At 39.2% G+C, this 8,527-nt stretch overlaps 1 protein-coding gene across 7 annotated transcripts in view; it reads left to right on the top strand.

Moving 5' to 3' along the window:
* The window catches only part of LOC126919557 (nucleolysin TIAR-like), a 583,207-nt gene that overhangs the window by 37,800 nt on the left and 536,880 nt on the right, over window positions 1-8,527 (top strand). The window lies entirely within an intron of this gene.

Genomic DNA, 8,527 nt, shown 5'->3' with positions numbered 1-8,527 from the left:
CTTATTTTCATTATTTTTTTATTTACTTCGTGCAGTTTAAACCTCTGTCGATTATTTACTCCGGTGCAGTCCGGAATTAGCCAAATTTAAATTATACTTGTCAAATCTCGATTTTCTCGAAAAACGGAGCCACAGATGAAACAATATTATGCCAAATTTCTTTCTTTCTATTTTTTCTCATAAAATCACCCGCTTCCCGCTTGTTCTACGATCACTGCCCCATCCTCTGTACTTACCAACAATAGTCTTTTCATCCGATACGAACTTCTAATACACGACAGCGCTGATATTGACTGATTATGCTTCACGAAATGAACTTACGCTGAAACCAGAACACCGAATAGTTGCACATGGTGGCGTGGAGTACCTATACCGGAATCCAGTGATTCGGGTAAAGAATTCTCGCACGTGACATCAGACTTAAACGGTCGTCCCTGAAAAGGAGTCGATGGTTTCCCAGATTCGAATGTCGCGATACTGTCCATGGCGGGTTCCTATGGGAAAATTATTCTCCGCGTCGCGCAGACCCGATATCGCAAGCCGCATGATATCTCCATAGCAGCGGATTTCTACGACGATTTCGCCTATTTGCAATAACAGTTCGCTTGCCGAAGAATGAAAACGCGACGTGTCGTCGGTCGCCAAGCGGAATAAGGAACATGGCGTTCACCGGTGGGACGTGCTCCGCGACTGGGATAACCTTTATTTCGCGCCGCCACTGTTACCGAATGGAAATTAGATCGACGTTTACGTATGAGACGTGTAAATCGATACTGCACAGATTTAAATAATGCAGCCGCGGGTAACAGCGTGTGTCGGGAGTCGATGCCAGGGAATTTCGAGAACCGTTTTCGCGATAAATTCTGATTCGTGGACATGGAAAATAGGGTCTCTTCGCGGATACGAAAATGTAAAAGCGTAAGGAGATTGTTGCGGTAGATAGCGGGTATTGGAAGATCATCGCTCTATTTGTACAACGTAACTGATTTATGCAGTATTCGAATGCACGGAATCTTTTGCTGGTACATCTGCACGTGTTTGTTTAGGAATAAAGTGTTTCGTGTAATTTTAAAAATATGAGCTAGTATTTGTGATGCTGGATATTTCGATATGTTAGCGAGTGTGTTGAATGAACGAAGAAGATAAATGGATTGGGCAAATAAGACCGTAACACTCGTTAGAAAATGTAAGCACATTTGCGTGATTAGAACGGATGACTGAAGAAAGTTATGAAAAATTACGAATCGTTAATCAGTTTCGCGACAGTTTTATATATTTTGCATTTGATAAATCGCCACGTATAATAACTAATGAGACACTTCCTTTTGCACTTTCACACCGCACTGTTCCAAAGATAAATCAAACAAACGTACGTACACTGTTCCTATAGGCTAACAAGTTCAACAAACTTTAGACCAAATTACTCTATCAACCTTGGCATAAATTTTGCAATTAGACAACATAATCGCGTTTAAAGAAACGATATTCGAATGGGAGCCACGAAGACATTTATTCAGCGAGGCACTACGCTTAATTTGTCGGCGAAGAAGAAACAGGCTAATTGGATTACACCGTAGCGCCGGAGCAGCGTTTTTACAACATTGGCCGGAATGAAGAATGCAAAAGGGAATGATGTACGTAGCTACGTCGGGTGGAAGTAAAAACGAGGGTGAAAAAAGAGTAGAGGGAGTGAGAGGACGTGAAGTAAATCCAGCGTAGCGTGGCATCACCGACCCAGGAACTACATGGACCGTGGTGGTCAACGTACCATAACATTATATCTATCCCATGTAGCCTATAGCTACTATTTCTTTTGGACATGTGACTGGAAACCAACCCTTAGGTATCACCAGCAGCGCAGGACAATGTGCTTGACTTAGCCTGATCTTATTTTCCTCCCCGAGACACAACGGTAATTCCATATATGAAATCATATTTCCGAAGTCTCCCGACGTCACGGCATGTCTTGGGGCCTGGTCCGATTACTTTTCCCTTACAATGGACGATATGGTTCACACATCGAATTATTTCAATAATATCAACATGATTTTACGAATAATAATATCTCTTTAAAAATAGGTTCTGCAAAAATCTGCATGCATTGCGTAGAAAATAGAATAAATTTTCAAATCTATATGAAAAAATGTCAGCGTTTTCAATGAAATGCTTCACATCGTTTAGGAGAAAGAAAAAAATCGCAAAAATACATCGCATAAATTATACAGGTAATGTTCTCCAAGATATCGCAAATACACTTTGAACAATGAGAATTGTTCTATTACAAACAAACGTTTGAAAATTTCTCTTATTTTCGTCTCTCTCTCTCTCTCTCTCTCTCTCCCTCTTGTACAATCTAACATAGATTGTTTCCTGCTTGAGAAAGGATAGAAATTAAAATAAGAACGGCGCATGGATTCAAGCTTCGCCCCATCACCAGTTCCGTTTCCGGCAATTGTGCTTATATTCTTCGTTTCTTTCAATCGTCCGTTGTGCCCTGAACGTAACGGTTGTACAAATGTTTCGTTTCGTTGGAGCAAAGTATTTTTATTCGAGCGGTATAGCGGTATAGACAGGTAAAGAGAAGCGTGGTGGAAGTACCTGAGAAAGTGGGGGATTTGCGTAGTTGAAGAGCGAAAAAGAGAACGGGAGAGCTTATCAAGAGCTTTAAGTTTTGCTCACAGAAGCAGTGAAGCAGGGGAGCACGGTCTCTGGCTTAATCCTGTATTGTAAACTAGACAGCATACAACGGCAAGTTTTCTACCTTGTGCCACTCACCTTCTATACTTGTTATTTCCTTTCTTTACCGCCCACCTTCCCAGAAGGGTGAAAGACATCATGGGTTAATCTGTCCTCTGGGAATAACTCGAAACACAGAACAAAAGCTTCCGTTCTTTTAGCTTTTCTCTCCCTCTCTTTCTTCCCTCTCAGCTCCACCGTTCTTTGAACATAATCTTAACCCTTTGCGCAATCAACGATACGTTCTCTTTTTGTTCGCCTCTTTATCCGCTCTGTGTAAGTCTTTAAGTGGAATTTGCTTAAGCATCATCAGAGGTGCGAGATGTAAATACGCGCGCTCTGTTTTGCGGCGTGTAGCCTTTGTTGGGAAATGAGAGACATTTATTAAAGTAATTTGCTCAAATAAATATTTATACACAGCCACTGTTTCTTGTGTATTATATCGAATGCTATATTCGTGGGTTAGAAGAAGTCTAATCGTGTTTCCTTTAATTTCATTTAGCAGCTTATTTGGAAATAAGATTTTGGGCATTTTAACATCGCTTGGTTTAGCGTCGATATCCATTTTAGCAAAAGGAAGTTTCAGCTTCAAGAAATGTTACTTTCTTAAAAAGATTAAAATGGAAAATAGAAAATTAAATTGGGAGTCATATTTATATTAATAGCAATAAAAACGGTTTTGAAAGCATAAATTATTTGGTTAATTGAGACATATACAGACAATGTACACTATAGGAATAGTCACGTATTGTTGTAACGCAGGAATGGTAACATACCATTGTCAATTATTGGCTTATTTGCATGTTTGATTACCAAAAGTAGTTGAATTTGAATTGCATTAGTGATCAAATGAATACGAGATAACATATAATAAAGGGATGCAGTGGTCGGAAAGCATATAATAATTAGAGGATACAAAGAGTAATCGTAGTTAAACAAATTTGTCTGTGCCAGCAATGTATTATAATGACACATAATATTTTAATTCCATCGCAGTAAAACGTTCTCTCCTCTTTGTAAATGTTCCTGCAATACGCACTTCATATTCAGGGTTAATATCATAAGAAAGAGGATTTATTTCTCCGTGTACTCTCAAATTTTCGCGTTTATGCTAAATCATGTCTACGACTTCGTATTTCAGCCACGTGTCGCGTCTTACGTAGTTCGGCATAAAGCTAGCCTTATATTCGTCGGCGCGATGTAAGCGCGCGTGAATCTTTTCAATTCTGAGCAGTATATAAATTACAAGGCCAAGTCTCTTTCGTGTTTTCATACTTGAGCGGAACTCTTTGCGATCTCGGTTAAATGGTCCGTCCTTGTAAAAAGCTTACTTGCTGGATGTTAAAACCTACGCCTGTTAGATTTCTTGCTTATGGTGCAATAAATGTATACAACTGGAAGAAGGTAACTTACCCCTATGTATAGCCGTGATGGGAGAAGATGAGCGGGCAGGTAGCTGCCCGCCGCTACTTTCATACATTTATTTATGAAGCGCTATGAATAAATGGATGCTGGCCCTCCTCTCCCGCTTAGTGTTTCAGAAAGCTGATATCGTGTTGTTCGTACACGGACATAGCGAATATAATGGTTGTTCGGGGGAGTACCTTGTCAAATCGATTAGCTCATTTCTCGGTGTCTGCCTTCTTTCCACCATGTTTTGGACAGAATTTTCAAAGGATAGCAGGTATGTGATAATTTTGGAAAATTTTCATCCGGTAGAAATCCTTCGCGTAAATTTTGACTTAAAAATCTCTACTTTTATTAAAGAATTCAATTGCCCTTGTAAAAACATGAAACGTCGCGACAACTCCACACTGATAAGCTTACCAATAAAAAATATTTTCGTATATACGTGACAGCTCTAAAATTAAATAAAGGAAATAAATCTACTCAAAATCTTAACAGTTCAAAAACCATGGTCACGAAGGAGGCAGATTAATAAACGCGATAAGCTGTACGCTGGCGCACCGAAAAATATTCTACTTCCTTAATTTCCGACAAATTTCACCCATTCCCTAATTAAGCAAACAGAGAGCAAGAGAAAGAGAGAGAGGGAGAACATAGGGATGAAGGAAGAGAGAGTAAGAGCAAGTCTCGGAGGGTGGCCACGGAGTGTCGTTCATCATGCCAGTCGTTTTATCGCCTCCACGTTCGACCGATTCGAAGAACGAGAAAATACAAAGTCAAAGGGCCGGAAGACACGAAGAATTCGAAGGAACAGCCGTTTCATCGAAGGAAATTCGCTCGCCGCTTCTTTTCCGGTTCGCCTAACCTGAAAAACGGTATTCTACTTCCCGCGTACTTTGAGTCGCGTCACGAAGCAGCGTGAAGTTCGGGAGCGTCAAAGTGAGAGGACGGTCCCTGTGCGAGCATGATGGCGGCAACGTGTCGAGGGGGTGAAAAGGTCGTGCAAAGGGATGAGCATGTAATTAACGAGTATTCTCAATAAGATGGTCGTCAGGTTAGAGGAGAGAAAGAGAAAGAGAAAGTGAGAGAGAGCATAGCAGAGCTGAAGACCGCGTCGAAAGAGAAAGCTCAAAGCTTCGAACGCCTCGCGCGTTCATCTGTTAAATAAAATACACTTAAATGCCGTGCGTGAAAACTATTGACTCCACGGCCCTGCCTTTAACCTCCTGTTTCTTCCATCTCTGCTCGGGCGTGCCCTGCACGAGGCAGCTTAATGAGCGTCGCTCTCGTCTCGTTGGAAACCATCCTGCCTCTACGTATTTCTTTTATTTAGGCTGTCCCTCTTCTTTTTGCGCTTTAGCCTTCTTCTATTTTCTCTCTTCTTTATATCTTTCTGTCCGCGTCAACGCGTGACAGGAAGCACGGTGTCTGGCGAAACGAGATGCCACTGAAAAATGCGTAAATGTATCGGGCAAACGAGGACGAAGTATCGTATTATTGGAAGAACCGTAAGTCGTGTTTTGGCGAACGCTTGCAAAGTTCGTTCCATCAACAGGTTTCGAGGATACGAACTAGTTTCGGTTGGCTTTGTACTTGAAAGAAGCCTAGGGAATCTGTATCACGGAATTTAATTTAACTGTCGTCGCTGTCGAATCGTTGAAGCAATTCTGTAGAACTACGAAATTATTATTACAGGCATTTAAGATGCATTGTGTGTAATATCGAATTTTCACGTTTAAACTAGTAACTAAACTAATTTCTATAATGCTTAAAATCATCTCTTTGTCAATTCTTCGCTGCGCCTTAATTATTATAGTATAACTTTTCATTATTATGTTTACGCTTATTTTTATTTCTTTGGATTCTTAGTTCATATATTGTTTCCCGCGCAATTATTAAAGAATCAAATAAATTCTACTTCGTTCATTAAAATTATAAAATAACTTCCACATATATAATTAGGTTCCTTCAATGGAGACAATGCTAATAAACAATGAATTTATAAAAGTTACGATTTCACGACACGAAGGATCTTTTCTTTTACTGCCGCTCTATTTGTGTATATATAGTAATAACTTTGCGAAAAAGTCTGAAACTTTCTCATCATGAAGAAACTACAAGAACTTTCTTAGTCATCTTATATTTTATCTGTACTCGTAATAGAATCGATTATTGTTGCTATTACAAAATTCTGCATAAACAACAATAAACAACATAAAGAAATACTATCTAGGGAGAATAAACAGAAAGTGTTATTTCTATTTAACGATAAAATAAATTAACGTATAAACGGAGAGCATATTGAACGAATACAGACAATCAGCATTACAACCACGTAATATCGGTTGGACTGTCGCGTCATTAACGTGTCATTCCCCTTGTTCAGCGGTCGTCCTATTTTCTTTCGTTTTATTTTATTTGTCTTCTATGCCAGGGTTCTATTTACGACAGACCAGCACGTCGTCGTCAACGTCATCGCATAGTAGTTGTTCTCTCCTGATTCGTTCCATTTCGTTTCGCCCCGTTCACCGAGCTTCTACTCATCTCGCTTCGCCACCCGGAAAATAGATATTATTATACCGGATGCGCTCCTCGTGTATTGTAGATACGTCCGATAAATATCAGGGACGAAGCGTCTTGTAGCTATACCGTGGATAGACATGGTCGTCTTTTATGCGATGGCAGATTTCAACCTGGTAAAGACGTGTGTATAGGATACATCAACGCAAAGAATGCCGTATTATGCGAAAGCTAATGTAATATCAATACCGATATATCGTATGACTTTGCTTGTGGCACTTGATGATCGATTGTTGTCCACTGAATTTGATTACACAAAGAAGACGTAATGGTTTGCACTTAAATTATTGTGTTGCTATTGTGTACAAGATCTATATAACAGATTTTCTACATGTAGATTTATGGAATATTTTACCAGGGTTTACTAATATTTTATATAGAAGCGCCACATTTCATTTTAATTAAAAACATAATGAACGCTTGTAGCTATATTTGTTTGTAAAATTACAAATAACCGCTCGAATAAACTTGTCACTGTGATATTTACATGTGCGTTAATATTCAAGGTATATATCTACGTCACAGAAAGTCTATAACTTTATGAAACCGGGAACAGATACCTGGTTTCAATCAGACGCTAGTCGGTGGCGAGCAATAAAAGCTGTTGATAGAGAAAGGGATAATATACGGAAAGCGAGTTTCACTTCGGCAGAAAAATGTTCATCGTACGGTCGATAGTAAAAGGTAATAAGTCGGCGTATCGTAAATATAGACAAACCTTCATAAATTGAAATGAGAATCGTCAGGCTTTATATTCATACTGCGATTGGACTTTCTCAGCGCATTACTTTCATAATTCCGCGAGATTAGTTTTTGAAATGTTTTATGTTAAATTTATGTAGTATACTTCATGCAGTATTCGAACTGAAATAACAAATTCACATTCAAAACAATTAGGGAATAAATGCAGTAGGAAACATTCGATTTGTAATAAGTGTCATTATAAATATATAATGGTTATTCCAATAATCATTTTAGCTGGATATGAATTTCAATTGGAAGAATTTAAAAATAAGGAACGAAGCGGATAATAAAGATACTTTATACAAAGAGGATAATTTATTTTTCATACTATTCTTAGTAGAAGTGGAAAAGCATTTCGTCGCTAGATTAGGATCAACATAACGAAATAGGAACATAGGCTGTGTATAGGAAGTGAGTTTGAGCCAGCGCCAAAGGGGATGAGCGAGCCGACAACCCTTTACATTTTAATTACGCCCGTCTTAAAAGCCAATAAAGTCCTCGGTAGAATAGCAGCGTTCGTCAGGTTTGCTCAACCTCGGACGCGTCATGGGAATCTCACGAAATCAGTGCACCGTGAACGATGGCATTGTCCTAACGAAAGGCTGAGAACCACCGCGGAGGCCTAGCCGCCTGCCTCTCAGACATCTTCGAGCAAGCTTATCCGTCCATTTAGCTTCTCGCGCACACACGCATCGCTGTGAACAATATCCCTTTATCACTGATACGTTCCGTTTCGGATTCTTCTTTGCGCCTCTCCTTTTTCTCTTCTCGCTTTCGTATTCAAACGATGATCTTTTTATGCCGTGGACTCTCGTGTCGATCGCTCTTCGCGACAAAGTCGATGCTTCCGGATCCTCGAGTATTGTTGAAAAGAGGTATGCATTGATTGCAGGGATTCCATGGTAAATTGTTACGTGTATTATATATCGTTTGTATATTATTTTTGTTTTTGACATACTTTCTAACATAGGACGAGATTATTCAATTATATAAATATACATAAATTTATAAAAGAATGTTTAATTTTTATTTGAGATTAACAATAAACGTGTATTTCATA

The sequence above is a fragment of the Bombus affinis genome, chromosome 8 (genome assembly GCF_024516045.1).
Source record: "Bombus affinis isolate iyBomAffi1 chromosome 8, iyBomAffi1.2, whole genome shotgun sequence".
NCBI lineage: Eukaryota > Metazoa > Arthropoda > Insecta > Hymenoptera > Apidae > Bombus > Bombus affinis.
The sequence above is the reverse complement of the archived record's forward strand: the minus strand, read 5'-3'. Positions and strand labels throughout refer to the sequence as shown.